The sequence below is a fragment of the Emys orbicularis genome, chromosome 20 (genome assembly GCF_028017835.1).
Source record: "Emys orbicularis isolate rEmyOrb1 chromosome 20, rEmyOrb1.hap1, whole genome shotgun sequence".
Taxonomy (NCBI): Eukaryota; Metazoa; Chordata; order Testudines; family Emydidae; genus Emys; species Emys orbicularis.
The window spans coordinates 305,287-321,943 of record NC_088702.1 but is presented as its reverse complement, the minus strand read 5'-3'; the positions used below and the strand labels follow the sequence as shown (position 1 = coordinate 321,943).

At 47.6% G+C, this 16,657-nt stretch overlaps 1 protein-coding gene across 1 annotated transcript in view; it reads right to left on the bottom strand.

Moving 5' to 3' along the window:
• Window positions 1-16,657, bottom strand: part of ASH1L (ASH1 like histone lysine methyltransferase) — a 145,030-nt gene that overhangs the window by 49,755 nt on the left and 78,618 nt on the right. The gene's annotated exons all lie outside the window — the stretch shown is intronic.

Genomic DNA, 16,657 nt, shown 5'->3' with positions numbered 1-16,657 from the left:
AGTAGTTAGTCAGAGCGGCTGCTGTAGCCGGCATGAAGCACTTGGTGATCTTCAAGGGTTGAATGTGAGGCCACTAGAACCCCCCTAGTCCCAGTCAGATGGTTAGGGTAATGCAACCAGAAATGCTGTTTTATTTTACTCCTACTTCCCCTTCTTTATGGTCTTTAACCTGTTATCTTCTCCATTTCTGTTTTTCTCCTTCCTCACTCTCTTCCACTACTGTCTTCCCTTACTTCCCAGGGTTTAGAACTCTGTAGGCAGCAAAGTGAAACTTGAAGAAACCTGTAGCCACATTTTGTTACACCAAGGGGAAAATCAAAGTAAAAGAAAAACCGGTTACCTACTTTTTCGTAACTGTTGTTCTTCGAGATGTGTTGCTCATGTCCATCCCATTCTAGGTGTGTGTGCGCCCATGCGCACAGTCGTTGGAGATTTTTGCCTTAGCGGTATCCGTAGGGTCGGCTGTAGTGCCTTCGAGTGGTATATTAGGTGCTGTCGACTCTACGCCCTCTCAGTTCCTTCTTGCCGGCAACTCTGACAGAGGGGTAGGAGGGTGAGTAATGGAATGGACATGAGCAAGAACAGTTACGAAAGGAAGGTAACCATTTTTTCTTCTTTGAGTGCTTGCTCATGTCAATTCCATTCTAGGTGACTCACAAGCAGTATCCTCAGAGGTTAGCTCAGAATTCACAGTCTAGCAGTTTGCAGTACTGTTCTACCGAAGCCAGCATCATCCCGGGCCTGCTGGGTAAGTGCATGATGGGACATGAACCTGTGGACGGACGACCAGATGGCTGCCCCACAGATGTCCTGGATAGGCATTTGGGCTAGGAAAGCTGCCGACAAGGCTTGTACCCTGGTTGAGTGGGCGGTGACAATCGCCAGAGGTGGCACCTGAGCCTGGTTGCAGCAGCAGCGAATGCAGGCAGTGATCCAAGAAGAAATTCTCTGAGAGGACACTGGATGACTTTTTATCCTGCTGCCCACCGTGACGAACAATTGCGTTGACTTGCAGAATGGCTTGGTCCTTTCAATGTAGAAGGACATCTAGGGAATGCAATCTACGCTCCTCCTCCAATTTATGCAGCTTTGGAAAAAAGACAGGTAAGTAAATGTCCTGGCCCATATGAAACTGCGAGACCCCCTGGGGCAGGAAAGCCGGGTGTGGCTGCACCTGGACCTTGTCTTTGTAGAAGGCTGTGTAGGGCAGTTCCGACGTACGCGCCCTAATCTCGGAGACTCGGCGGGCGGACATTATCGCAACTAAGAACGCGACCTTCCAGGACAGGAGAAGGAGACAGCAGGAAGCCAGAGGCTTGAAGGGGGGTCCTATGAGGAGTGACAGCACAAGATTCAGGTCCTATTGCGGAATGGGGTCCCGGACGTGCGGGTAGAGGCACTTGAGGTCCTTGAGGAACCTGGCAGTTATGTCCTGGGCGAAAACCAACCTACCCTTGAGTGGCGGACAGAAGGCTGAAATAGTGGCCAAGTGGACCTTGATAGAGGAAAGGGACAGGCCTTGGAGCTTGAGATGCAGAAAGTAGTCCAGGATCAAAAGGAGAGAGGCCTGCTCGGGCCAAATACCTTTAGCCGAGGTCCAATAAGCGAACCGCTTTCATTTGGCCAGGTAGGTCACTCTGGTGGAGGGGTTTCTGCTGCCCTGCAGGACCTGCCGGACAGCGGCCAAGCACTCCTGCTCCTCTGCATTTAATCATGCAGCAGCCAAGCCATCAGGTGCAGCGCCGCCAGGTTCAGATGCAGAAGACTACCGTGGTTTTGGGACAGCAGGTCCAGCCTGAGTGGCAGCCGTAACAGAACATCCACCAAGAGGTCAAGCAGCATGCAGAACCAGTGCTGGCGCAGCCAGGCCGGTGCTATGATGATTACCTTCGCCCTGTCCTGCTTGATTTTCATGAGGACTCTGTGAATCAGCAGCACTGGACAGAAGGCGTACAACAGAGCCCCGACCATGGGAGCAGAAAAGCATCCGACAGGGAACCTCTGTCGATTCACCCAGGGAGTTCCCCACCTCTGGAAGATGAAGCTGGTCACTTTTGGATGGAGGGACCATTCATGGCAAGACGAGAAGGTCCTGTTGAGGTGATCTGCCAAAGCATTCCTGGCCCTGGGGAGATGTGCGGTTATGAGATGGATGCCGTGTACACAGAAGTTCCAGAGCATGAGGGCTTCCTGGCAAAGGGCAGACGACCTGGCCCCACCTTGTCTGTTGATATAGAACATAGCCACAGTATTGTCTGTCAGGACCTGGACCACCCTGCTTTTTATGTGAAGTAGGAAGGCTTGACAGGCCAGGTGAACCGCTCTGAGCTCCCTGACATTGATGTGTCATCGATCCTGACTCGACCAACAACTTTGCGTGCTGAGATCGCCTAGGTGGGCTCCCCACCCCAGGTCCATGGCACTGGAGACGAGGGTCACAGACAGGGATGAAGCTGTGAAGGGAATCCCCTCCAACACCGATTCAGGATTCTGCCACCATGTGAGTGACGACAGTACGTGTGTGACCAGAGTCCCAGGGGAGCCAACTGAGGTCACTCAATTAGGGTGAATTGCAAAGAATGGGACAGACAATCCCCAAAGCTGGTGGATAGTCCAATACTTAGATTTACCAAGCCAGCACAAAACAGCTTCTATATTACCTCAGTGGTTGCCCAGAAGCCAACAATACAGTTCCCTTGAAGTAACCCAGCCTTAGGCCTCCACCTAGACACCCAAGTCAAATATGATGAGGATTACTGAAAAACTTATTCATCATATAAAAAAGTTCCACCAATCTCAAAGGATCAGACACATTACCTCCCAGGTTAATGAATATTCTAGATCTTTTGGGTAATACACGCTTACAGCCAATTCTTATTAACTAAACTAAAATTTATTAAAAAAGAAAAGAGAGAGAGCGAGTATGGTTAAAAGACCAGTACACATACAGACTTGAATACAATCTTGAGATTCAGATTCATAGCAGAGATGGCGAGCTTTGTAAATGCAAAGAGTTAATAGGTTATAGTCCAATGTTTACATTCAGGGTGGTCCAGTCAGCGCTGGGATCTCAGTCTCTATGGCTTAGGCTTCCTCTGCATGAAACCTCAAGCAGATCTGAGATAAACAGGATAAGGACCCAAGCCATTTTTTATACAGCTTCAGGCCTTCTTTGACAGCCAGGCTGTAGCCCACGAAAGCTTATGCTCTAATAAATTTGTTAGTCTCTAAGGTGCCACAAGTTACTCCTGTTCTTTTGACAGCTTGGTGTCCTTCGACGAAAAATAGGCACTCATGGGAACTTTGAAGTGGACCCATTTCCTAAGCATCATCATTAATTATCCACACAGATTAACATAAGGCAATTGCCTGTTTTTCCACCATTCGCAGATGATTTGCTATACATTTCAAAGAGAGATGAATACAGCGATATCCTATGTTTACAGAAACAACTAGGAGTAGAAGTGGGTTTTAGCCCATGAAAGCTTATGCCCAAGTAAATTTGTTAGTCTCTAAGGTGCCGCAAGTACTCCTAGTTGTTTTTGCTGATACAGACTACCACTCTGAAACCTATGTTTATAGTTCATTTAAATGTTAAGATGTCCTTTTGATCTCTGAATTAACAGAATACAGCACAGACAGGGACTCTTTGATTACATTGTTAACCACTACCAATATATATGTAAATACACAAAAATACCAACATTATCTCCCCATATGTCTTTAAGGGTTGAATTTGAGTCATTTATCTTGCAGGATGCTTAACCCTTTCCAGTCATGCATCACAGTGTGGTCCGGGACCCTGACCACACAGTCCGGGACCCTGACTACACGGTCCATACTGTGTCTGCTGGGGACATAGACTGACGCCAGCCACGTCTGTAGGGGCTTGAAGCAGAGCCACGCGTGCCAGACCATGTAAGTGCAGGTCGCCATGTGGCCCAACAATTGTAGGCACGTGTGAGCTGTGGCGAGAGGCTGGGCTTGCATGCATGAGATCAGGTCCGCCATGGTTTGGAACCAAGCTTCAGGGAGGAAGGCTCTGGCCTGAGTAGAGTCGAAGACCGCTCCAATGAATTCTATGCATTGTACACGCATTAAGGTTGATTTTTTCTCGTTTATCAACAGCCCCAGGTCGCGACAGGTGGAGCAAACTGCAGGGTGTAGCCCAAAGATATTATGTCGAGCACCCAACGGCCCAAGGTCAGCCACGACCAGGCCGACCAGAAGGGGCACAGGAGGTTGAGGAAAGAGCAGGGGGTTGGATCCTGGGAAGTGACTGGGGCGCCGTCCTCAGGCGCATCCTCAAAACACCTGCTTCTGGCTTCCTTGTCCTTTGGAAGAACCAGGCTGGGCGGAGGAATGGGAAGCCGAAGGGTGACGCCGTTTAAATCCTTTGTCTCTGTCCTTCTTTCTGTAGGAAGTGGACTGGGGGACACCCCAGGATCTAGATGGAGGCAGAGGCGGTGGGGGACGGAAATGTTTCTAGCCTGCGGAGTGTGAAGGCCCAAAGAACGGAGGGTGGCACGGGAGTCTTTAAGGCCATGAAGCCGTGCTCTGGTCAGCTCTGAAAAGAGCCCTGCTCCCTCAAATGGAAGGTCCTGAAGGGTAGTTTGCATCTCCTGGGACAGCCCAGAGGACTATAACTAGGAGCTGTGCCTCATGAGTGACCACCGCGGAGGTGACTACCTTGGCTGCTGACTCCGTAGTGTCCCAGGCCATCTGGAGGATGCCTCTTGCCACCGCTTTGCCCTTGTCTACCAAGGCGGCGAATTCCTGGGCTCAGTCCTGTGGGAGGCCCTCCTTAACCTTGCTGATGGAGTCCCACAGGTTGAAGTTGTACCTGCCTAGCAGGGCCTGATGGTTAGACACCCGAAACTGCAGGCTGGCTGTTGAATAATTTTTCCTGCCAAACAAGTCCAGCCTTTTGGCATCTTTATTTTTTGGCGTGCCACTCGCCTGTCCCCTTTCATTGACGGTGGACACGACCAGAGATCCTGCTGGAGGGTGGGTGTACAGGTACTCAAACCTCTTTGCGGGGACATAGTACTTCTTTTCTCCCTTGTTGTAGGTAGGCAGAATGGAAGAGGGGGTCTGCCACACCGATGTGGCAATTTTAATGACGCCTGGGTGGAGGAGCAACGCAACCTGGGCTGGGGTGGAGGAGGGTATAACATTAAAGAGGTCGTCTGACTCCTCCACTAGTTACTCGACCTCCAAGTTCAGGTTGGCAGCCACCCTTTTGAGCAGGTCCTAGTGCTCCTTGAAGTCGTCAGGGGGGCTATTCGTTTGCAAGGGGCCAGCCACCACTTTGTCCGGAGACAATAAAGATGACTGCACAGCAGGGGGAGTTGTCCGGGAACGCCTCCTTGGGCGTTGGGCTGACTGTGTCGCCCCTGTGTCGGATTCAGTACCGTGTTCTGACTTGGGTGCTGGCTGTGCCGGGGGCAGCTTGTCCAATGCAGCCTGGGAGGAATGGTGGGAGTATGGGACTAGCATAACAGGTAAACCCCATGGGTTCCAGTACTGCCACTGAGTGGGTCATTGCCCCTGCCTTCACACCATCATCGCCGCAGGAGCCGTGCTGGTCTCGCGGGCCAGTGGCGATTTGCCTTTTATTGGCGAGGGGCTGAGCTCCCCTTCAGGCTCAGACCATTAAATAAATTAATTAATTAATGGAGATATCCTATCTCCTAGAACTGGAAGGGACCTTGAAAGGTCATCGAGTCCAGCCCCCTGCCTTCACTAGCAGGACCAAGTACTAATATATATATATATATACACATATATATATATAGAGAGAGAGAGAGAGAGAGATACCTATCTCATAGAGCTGGAAGGGACGTTGAAAGGTCATCGAGTCCAGCCCCCTGCCTTCACTAGTAGGACCAAGTACTGATTTTTTGCCCCAGATCCCTAAGTGGCTCCCTCAAGGATTGAACTCAGAACCCTGGGTTTAGCAGGCCAATGCTCAATCCACTGAGCTATCCCTCCCCCCTATTTATACCATTGCCCTTCCAGTGACCAGGGCCGAGTTGCAGATGCCGGAGTCTGCCGACAGACCCTCGTCGGCGACCGGTAAGGAGAAGGCAAGGACCAGTGCCTGCCCGAAGAGCGATACTGGGGAACCGGAGACCAGTGCCGTGGCCGGGAACGATCCAGTACCGGGGGCGAAATCGATGCCTGGGATACTGCCTAGACGATGGTGATCTGTGCAGTGGTGAACTCTGGCAGGAGGCGCAACAGTACCATGGGTATGGGGATCAGTGTTGTGACTCAAGTATCCTGTGCCTTGCAGGCGGAGACCTTGGCATCAGGGACCTGTGTCTTCTAATCAGGGACTGAGGCTGCGGTGCCAGGGTCCGAGGCCATGGTGATGGGGACCGACACCTGCAGTCCAGTGATCGGGGACACTCCGCTGCTTTAGGGGGCAGTCCCGTAACCTACCTGTAGATGCCGAGGCCTTGGCCGGGTCTGTCGCCTGACTTGGCATCTGCAGTGCTGGTTGGCCTGCCTGCTCTTTGGCCACCGGGCCCACTTCGGGCACAGATGACCCTACTAGGGGCTGGGACCCCCTGCCGCTCCCAGAAGTCGGGGACGGGTCCCTGGCTGGACTAGGGGGTCCAACCGCAGCGATACTCCTGAGCAGCTCTGGGGCGGGCACATGGCCTGACACAGGCCCTTTGCCAAAAGCCCCCTTTTTCTGTGGTGCTGGCAGGCCAGTTGACTTCAACCGCTTCTTAGGCACTGGGAAGGGGGAATGGTGCTGGGAGGATTCTAGTGCCAGTGGTGCACTGCGTGCCGACGCTGAGATGCTGGGCGTGGAGTCCGATCGAGAGGGCTCTGAGGTAGGATGAAGCGCAGCCTCCATGAGGCGGGCCCTCAAGCAGATATCCCGCTCCTTCTGAGTTTGAGGGCAAAAGTTTTTGCAGATCTTGCACTTATCCTTTCTGTGGGACAACCCCAAATACTTTGAACAGCTCTCGTGGGGGTCACTAATGGGCACTGGCCAGCTGCACGATGAACATGGGTTAAAGCCTAGGGAACGGGGCATGCCCCATTCTGAGGCGAGGTCCCAGCTGGGATTCTAACTCCTAAACAATTACTCTAACACTTAATTTAAAGGTCTAAGTACCTATCAGCTAACAATAAAGGAGACAGAACAATGGACTGTAAGAACAGCTAACGCTCTTGCAATGCAAGACAAGGCGCTCCGACCAACCGTCACAGGTGTTAAGAAGGAACTGAGAGGGCGTAGGGTTGGCAGCGCCTAATATACCAACGCATGAACGCGGCACTCAAGAGGGCGCTACAACCGACCTTACGGACACCACTAAGGCAAAAATCTCTGATGACTGTGCATGTGGGCACGTACACACCTAGAATGGAATCGACATGAGCAAGCACTCAAAGAATAACTTTTAGTGCTCCAGACAGTGTACCAGGGTGCACTAGGCCCAGAGGCCCCTGCTGGAGACCAAACTGCCCCAGAAGAGGGTAGTGGAGAGGGTCCTCCAGTTGCCTAGAGAGGCAGCGTCAGACACAGCCAACCAGGAGAGAGGCTGCAGGGATCACCCAATCAGGGTCCAGCAAGCTTGTATAAAAGGAGCTGAGGGCCAGAGTGAGACTGGGGGATCAAGAGGTGCTCCTGGCTGGCTGCAGGGGCTGAAAGGGATGGACAGATCAGTTGCTGTCAGGGACCGTGAGAGCCAGAGAACAGCTCTTGGTTCTCTGCTGGGACTAAGCAGGTAGTTACTGGCAGGGACCGGGGGTGGGGGGGTGGAGTGGGGGGGGGGAGGAAGGAGCTTCTGGCTGGCTGCTGGGACTCAAAAATGGGCTACAAGGAAGTGGCCCAGGAAACCACAGAGCAGCAATTAGTAAAGGGACACAGCACGAGGCTGCTATACTTAAAAGGTCCTAGGGTTGTGACCTGGAGCAGTGGGTGGGACTGGGTCTCCCCACCACCCTCCAGCCACTAGGGGAAGTGGCTACGCCCTAAGGAAGAGAATTAGAATTGTGGCAACCCAGGGAAGGGGACTGCACTGGGACTGACTCAGTGGGGAGCTGTGGGCAGTGAAGTGAGTCCAAGAGTGAAATCTTTGGTGAGCTTAAACTCAAAAAGGAAGCTTACAAGAAGTGGAAATTTGGACAGATGACTATGGAGGAGTATAAAAATATTGCTAGAGCATGCACGGGTGTAATCAGGAAGGCCAAGGCACAATTGGAGTTGCAGCTAGCAAGGGATGTGAAGGGTAACAAAAAGGGTTTTTACAGGTATGTTAGCAACAAGAAGGTGGTCAGGGAAAGTGTGGGACCCTTACTGAATGGTGAAGGCAACATAGTGACAGATGATGTGGAAAAAGCTGAAGTACTCAATGCTTTTTTTGCCTTGGTCTTCACAGACAAGGTCAGCTCCCAGACTGCTGCACTGGGCAACACAGTATGGGGAGGAGGTGAGCAGCCCTCAGTGGTGAAAGAACAGGTTAAGGACTATTTAGAAAAACTGGACATGCACAAGTCCATAGGTCTGGATCTAATGCATCCAAGGGTGCTGAGGAGTGGCTGATGTGATTGCAGAGCCATGGGCCATTATCTTTGAAAATTCGTGGCGATCAGGGGAGGTCCCGGACGATTGGAAAAGGGCAAATATAGTGCCCATATTTAAAAAAGGGAAAAAAGAGAACCCGGGGAACTACAGACTGGTCAGCCTCACTTCAGTCCCCAGCAAAACCATGGAGCAGGTCCTCAAGGAATCCATTTTGAAGCCTTGGAGGAGAGGAAGGTGATCAGGAACAGTCAACATGGATTCACCAAGGGCAAGTCATGCCTGACCAACCTGACTGCCTTCTATGATGAGATAACTGGCTCTGTGGATATGGGGAAAGCGGTGGATGTGATATATATTGACTCTAGCAAAGCTTTTGATACGGTCTCCCACAGTATTCTTGCCAGCAAGTTAAAGAAGTATGGATTGGATGAATGGACTATACGGTGGATAGAAAGCTGGCTAGATTGTCGGGCTCAACGGGTAGTGATCAATGGCTTGATGTCTAGTTGGCAGACGGTATCAAGCGGAGTGCCCTTGGGGTTGGTCCTGGGGACAGTTTTGTTCAACATCTTTATTAATGATCTGGATGATGGGATGAATTGCACCCTCAGCAAGTTCGCAGATGACATTAAGCTGGGGGGAGAGGTAGATATGCTGGAGGGTAGGGGTAGGGTACAGAGTGACCTAGACAAATTGGAGGATTGGGCCAAAAGAAATCTGATGAGGTTCAACAAGGACAAGTGCAGAGTCCTGCACTTTAGGAAGGAAGAATCCCATGCACCGCTACAGGCTGGGGACTGACTGGCTAAGCAGCAGTTCTGCAGAAAAGGACCTGGGGATTACAGTGGATGAGAAGCTGGATATGAATCAGCAGTGTGCCCTTGTTGCCAAGAAGGCCAATGGCATATTGGGCTGGGAGCATTGCCAGCAGATCGAGGGAAGTGATTATTCTGCTCTATTCGGCACTGATGAGGCCACACGTGGAGTACTGTGTCCAGTTTTGGTCCCCCCACTAAAGAAGGGATGTGGATGAATTGGAGAGAGTCCAGCAGAAGGCAACGAAAATTATTAGGGGGGTGGAGCACATGACTTACGAGGAGAGGCTGAGGGAACTGGGGTTATTTAGTCTGCAGAAGAGAAGAGTGAGGGGGGATTTGATAGCAGCCTTCAACTACCTGAAGGGGGTTCCAAAGAGGTTAGAGCAATCTGTTCTCAGTGGTGGCAGATGACAGAACAAGAAGCAATGGTCTCAAGTTGCAGTGGGGGAGGTCTAGGTTGGATATTAGGAAACACTATTTCACTAGGAGGGTGGTGAAGCACTGGAATGGGTTACCTAGGGAGGTGGTGGAATCTCCATCCTGAGAGGTTTTTAAGACCCGGCTTGACAAAGCCCTGGCTGGGATGATTTAGTTGGTGTTGGTCCTGCTTTGAGCAGGGGATTGGACTAGATGACCTCCTGAGGTCTCTTCCAACCCTAATATTCTGTGATTCTATGATTCTAAGAGGGATGGCTCAGCAGGAAGGCTGGGATCACTGAGGACTCAAGGAGAGGCAAGGAGCCCCCAGGGAGGAAGCCCTAGGAGCGCTGCTCAATACCAAAGTAGGAACCTTGAAACCCAGCTGGACCATGCGAGGGTACTGTGATGGGCCCTGTTGGACTGTTAAAGACTGAGCCCAGTGAGGGCTGCAGGATACTAAGGATGTTTTGGACTGTGTACCCTGGAAGAGGTTTGTTTGTTTTGTACATGGACAGAGTGTGACTCAGCTGGAGGGCTGAGGCACCAAAGATCTGCCTGACAAGTGCAGCGGATGACAGGGGCACTGTGAGCGGAGAAAAAAACTGCAGGCACAGACGCACTCAACCAGGGGGCTCTTGCATGAGGTGAGTGCAATCCATTACACAGTCCAGCTTCAGTCTCTGGTCAAAAGTAAAGCTTTGCCATGACAAACATGATGACTGTGATGCAATACTAAAAAACTTCAGTAAAAACAAAAGGAATCATATATAGTCTAAAGAGACACAAGTGAATCTTAAAATAAAATTCATGCTGCAGTTAAGCTTTCACAGAATTTATTTAGACTTAAAAGGAGGTTATGTTTTCTTTTGGTATGGGCAAAATAGCTGTGGTGGCAGCACAACAAGAAGATGATCTATTGCTGTGCAGCTGGAGGTATGGCTGGCAGTGTCACAAGAAGACTGCCCACAGCCATTTGTCCATCACAGCATTCTTTCATCTGTTCCCAAGAAAGGAAATAGTCCCAGGAGCATGGGGACAAGACATTAAAACTGAGGAGGGCTGCAATTCTGCAAACAAACAATTTAAAGGAGGCGTCATGAGCACACATATTTCCAAGGGTTTCAAGCAGAGGTAGGATGGTAATCTTTAAGATATGCTATATCCATCAGACCTTAACTCAGAACTTCCCTTAGAGAAGAGAAAAACTGTTTATTGTTCTTATTTTGGATGATAACTCTGTTATCCATGTCATGAGCTGAAGAGATCTCTTGTCTATGATATTTATTGCCTTGTTCAGGACATTAAGTCCAAGAGCATTATGCAACTTTGAAGAAACCAGCAGGCACATAACAAAAAGCTAGAAAATTGTAGACCCAACAGGTATTCTGACCTTAGAATCTTAGCTTATATTAGTTAATATTTATATATTTTCAATACTGTCACAAATACTATCCCCAGAGGAACATTACTCCGAAGGTAGGAAGAACATCTCTTGCATAAGGTATTGACCCAAAATTTCCATTAGAAGAGGTATTCCGCAGTAACTATTTTCCCCCAGGAGCTAAAACAATTATTAAATATAATTAGGGAAGGAAGACGGGAGAGACTCTGAACTCCTCCACAAAAGCCACTGTTGGGTGAATAGCAGTGATTGCTCTCCACAATCTTCCTTTGTTTTCAAGGCCTCTGGCTTGCACAGGCACACACTGAACTTTTTTATCTATCTCATAAGGTTGTAAAGAGTAATACTTGTATTTTCAGAGACTTTTTAAAGTTTTGGGAGCTTCAGATAAAATCTGAAGCAAGTACCCCCTTCTTTGAGGAGGAGAGGCCTTAGGTGCTCATCTTCTATAAGACTCCAAATGAGCCCCAATATAGATAAGATCCCCAAGTCTATGCTTTCTGGACATATCAAATTAGGATGCATCTCATCAGCAAAAAGCCTTTATTATTTTTCCAGTGCTAGTTGAAGACTGGGGAAAGCCCACTTGTACACTAATACCACACCTGCTATCCCAGGCAGTAAAACCACCCTAGGAAATAGAGAGAGGCTGAGGTAGATCTTAGATAACATCCCTTTAATTCTTGGTTCTCTTCCCAGGAATCATGCTCCACTGATGCACTGCACTGCATATCTGGGCTTTCTTCAGCCTACTGTAAGAAAACCTCTACACCTAGTTGAGTTGAAAGAGTGGGATCCTACAGTGGCAACCTGTGTAATTCAAATTCCCTAAGCATAGGCAGCAGAGGCAGAGAAATGAATGCAGACCTTAGCCCTGCAATGGCAGGCTACAGCTTTCAATGGCACTACGAACATTTTCTCTGCTATCTTTTAACTGTTGGCCCATAACTGATCCAGGGAGAGGCTCCAAACAGAAATGACAAAGCTCAGCAGAGCTGCAGCTATTGCAATTGTCCTCCCACATTGCAGTGTGGGAAACCAGTTTTAGAGGTGCCAAAATCTCTGAAGTTGGATAATATAAAGAGCAAAAGGGAATAAGTGATTGATACCACATTGGAAAAAAGTAAGAATGCAGACAGTGGCTTCTAGTGGAAACATGGACAAGCACTTAACTGTACCATCACTAGAGGGTGCTGTTCCATTATAACAGTTGCATTCTTGTTCCCAAACCATGACATTTTTACAGCCAAAAAACCATGGGTATGGGTAAAGTTACATGAAACCTAGAAGAACACGTATTAACAGCTCCTCCTTCCCCAACTACTAGTCCCATGATTTTTAATGAAACACCAAATAGTAGCTACAGAGGCTTTAATGATAAATGCAGCAACTCCAAATGATAATTCATGCCTGCTCAAGAGATGGAAAATAAGATTGGGAAATAATTAAATGTTCTTTTATGGATTGTTATCAATTTTTTACTTACTAAACTGTTTTAATAATTTGATTAAAAGTGGTTTACTGGCTAAGGGCTGAGAATCATTCCTCTCCCGCTTAGGATTTTAACTTGCAAAAGGGAAGTGGAGGAGCAAATCTCAAGTTTCAACCAGCAAGCAAAGATTTTTTTGGGGGTGGGGAAGGGGAAACGAACAGAAAAGAGGGCCAACCAATAGAAATGATTAGACAAAGCCCACTTTCAGATGACTTGTGTCACCCTAATGTCAGTCCTCCTTTAATCACTTTTACTGCAGCAGAAAGGGAAATAGGTGAAGCTTAGTCCTGGGATAGAAAAGGTGATCACATTTATTCAAGCAAATAACTTATAAAAATATTGTGATAAATTGTTCCATGGTTTCCCCTCTTAAAAAAAAAAAAAAGGAGGACCAATACATTGGCGAGAAGAATGGAAAATCCATTTAGGACATTACAGTGGACAGCGGTAAAAGGGAATTAGGTGGTTATGAAGAGATCTTTAGTGTATGAATATCTTCTCTGTGGATTATTTAATTTACTATTACATTCAGTCCCATCATTCCAAGACATGGAATAATCTATTAATTTAATAAACCACAGTGAAAATCTTGTGGTTCTTAAAATAAAAATATTATACTAGATGCCAGATTGCAAACCCCTTACTCACACTGGTAAGCAGTTACTCACGAGTAGTTCCACTGAAGTCAATGAATTTGTATAAGTAACTGCTCACCGATGTTAGTAAGGTGCTCACAATCTGTCTCCAAGTAAAAACAGGAAAGTCAGATGTGCTTAAGAGAGATGGATTTTTTAACTTGGATCATAGTCAGGAATCTCTGGTGTGGGTTGTGAAGGGGATATATCACATTTATGTCTTATAGTGATTTTCATACACCCTGATTTTCTTAATTATTTTGTGCATGTTGACAGTTACATTAGAAGTTTGTTTAAAAGACAGATATAAGGGATTCTTTTTTAGCTTTGCACAGGACCAAAGAACAACTTTTCAGTTTACAGTTCAGTCTTGCAGAAGCTTATGATATGCAAAATACTAGCAGTAATTTTTTAAAATGGTGGTATGCAGTCCAAGAGACAATAATTAGTTACTGACTTCAAGGATCCTGCTAGGATGCATCCTGTAATACAGGGGTGGCCAACCTGAGCCTGAAAAGGAGCCAGAATTTACCAATGAACATTGCCAAAGAGCCACAGTAATATGTCAGCATCCCCACATCCGCAACCCCCCTCCAGCCCCCAGTGCCTCCCGCCCACCGGCAGCCCCACCAATCAGCGTCTCCTCACCCCTCCTGCCCGCCACAATCAGCTGTAGTGCGCAGGAGGCTCCAGTGGGGAGGGGGGCGGAGCGAGGACATGGGAGGCTCAGGAGAAGGGGCAGGGGCCTTGGGGGAAGGGGTGGAGTGGTGGCAGGACCTGAGGCAGAGCAGGGGGTTGAGCAGTGAGCACCCCACAGCACATTGGAAAGTTAGCATCTGTAGCTCCAGCCTCAGAGTCAGCACCTATACAAGGAGCTGCATATTAACCTCTGAAGAGCCGCATGCGCTCCGGAGTCACAGGTTGGCCACCCCTACTATAAATACATTCCACTTGCAAAGAACTCAACCATTGCAGATCAGTTATGTCATTTTCAGTCAGTTATGGCACTGACAGTCAAAGCTGTCTCTTTACAGTTTAAAGAGAGACTGGTGATTGACTTAATCAGTCAATTTTTTTTAATTTTAAGATGATTATTATGGGCCAGATGCCACTATCTTTATGCACACTGAATAATATCTTACTTCACGAGCAGTCTGATACCAATGGGACTACTTACGGAATAAGGTCCTACTCATTGTGAGAAAGGATGTAAAAATTGGCTCTAAGTATCTGTATTAATAAACCACCATAGCGGGAATTTCTCCACATCCCTTTTGGAGTTCTTAAGGTTCAAATTTCTTCCACTCTACACCTATCCTTGAAGCCTTCCATGGCAGCAATGTTATTTCTGTCAAAAGACTGGGCACAGGACTTAAAGTGGGGAACTCTGTAAAGATTTAAAATAGGTTACCTAACTCCTCTGTACCACTCTAGATACTATAGTGATAAGCACACCTATAAATGCTTAATTAGACAGTTTCTTCATCTGTAAAAGGGGGATAATAATACTTACTCATCTTTGTAAAGTATTTTGAGACATAGGCCTTGATTTTCAGATGTGCTAAGCGTTCACATCTCCAAATGAAATCAACAGGAGCTGCAAGTACTCAGAATCTCTGAAAATCAGGTCCCTACTGTAGAAAAGTGCTATATAAGTACTAGTATTATTATTTATCTTTTGGAGCTCATCAACACTGCTTTCTTAAGAGTGAAATTTGCCCCTGTGCAGAGGACCAGCACAAGGTCTAAGTACTATGTAAAAGAATCTCCTTAGTTTTCCCCTCCAGACAGTAGGAGACCCCAGACATGCCCAGTTATCTACATGGGGGTCGGGGGCGGACTTATATATACGCTCATGTTTCTTAGTCCTTGTAAGGGGGAACCATGCCCTTTGCAGGCCTTCTTAAGTCTCTTCTGATGGGGACTCAAAAGGAAAATTAAGCATTTCAGCTCACCCAAGAATAACTTCTTCCTGGGGCCAACAGTACCTTCTTAGTTCTGGGCTATCTGCACAGCAGATTGCAAGGAGTCCTTCTGGCTGGGCTGCTGAATCTGGCCCACTTTGTCAGGCTTTCCCTGGGAGTTTGCTGGGCTCCCGATAGGGTCCTGGATGGAGACCTCCTAGATAGTAGTTCCCCCTGTGGCTTCAGGAGTTGCTCCAGCAGTTTCCTGCTCAGGGTGATCTCTCTCCCCTGATGACTACAGTTTCCTCCTTTTTAAAGGCCTGCTCCCTACAATACATAATTGACAGGGCCAGAGGGGCAGGGCTAGTCCTGCACATAGGGCATCTCTGGCACTTTTGTCATCAGTGTGGGATCTATACACCCCATCACATTGTGTTTTGAGAATTTAAGGGGTTAGTAATAGTATATAGGCTTTGCGTTGAACTTCTCTACATTCATGCCCAATTCTGATAAATCTAGAAATTCACTTGAACTTTTAATTAAAATTTGAAAAGTGACATGTCTGTCCACCACACCTGCAATGAGTGCTCTCATTGTCTGGGTAGGCTTCTGGCAGGATCATTAACATTTTATTACAAAGAAAAAAAAAAAAAAGACATGTTACCATGGCTGAGGAACTGAAAATCTATCTGCTCCAGTGGGAATATTCTATTGCAAACAAAAATGCTCAGACACTAGACATTTAACGCTTATTTTCAGAAAAGACTCTAATCTTTAGAAACAGAACATCCAAAGGACAGTACCACTATCACAGCTCGGGGAGGCGGTGCTTTCTAACAAATAACCACCAACAGCTGAATAAAAATGCAACTGCAGTCTCATTTTGGTCAAAACAAGAACCTCACAGCTTCTTCCTTACAGTCTTGCTCAAATCACGACATTCTAATGTGAAAAGAGATGCAATCAGGAACAGTTACTAAACCATACACCAGCAGGTCTCACTGTAGTCTCTGGAGCATTTGCTAATTGTCTATGGAAAGCTCACTGGTCACATGATGCCAGTTCTCCTCTTTGTTTCCATCTGCCAAATCCCATTAAAAGAAAACTAAAAATACAATACTTTACTAACATAAACAATTGCTGTAGCTGCGGCAGAGATGTTATGTGATCACAAATGGGAGGGGAAGTGGGTCCATGCAATCAGAAATGGGAGGAGAGATGTCCATGAAACAATCTCTCTATTAAGTTGTGAGCTACATGGTGAAAAAAAGTTTGGGAACCTCAGTTCTTTACATTAACCATCACGTATAAAAAGAAGCAGATGAACAGCACTTAACTGTACAATGAATAGGAAGCAGAGATGCATCTTTGGTAAAACATGAAGTTCCTTCACTTTACGAGCCAGTCACACTAAAGATGACTGTGTTATCATAAATCA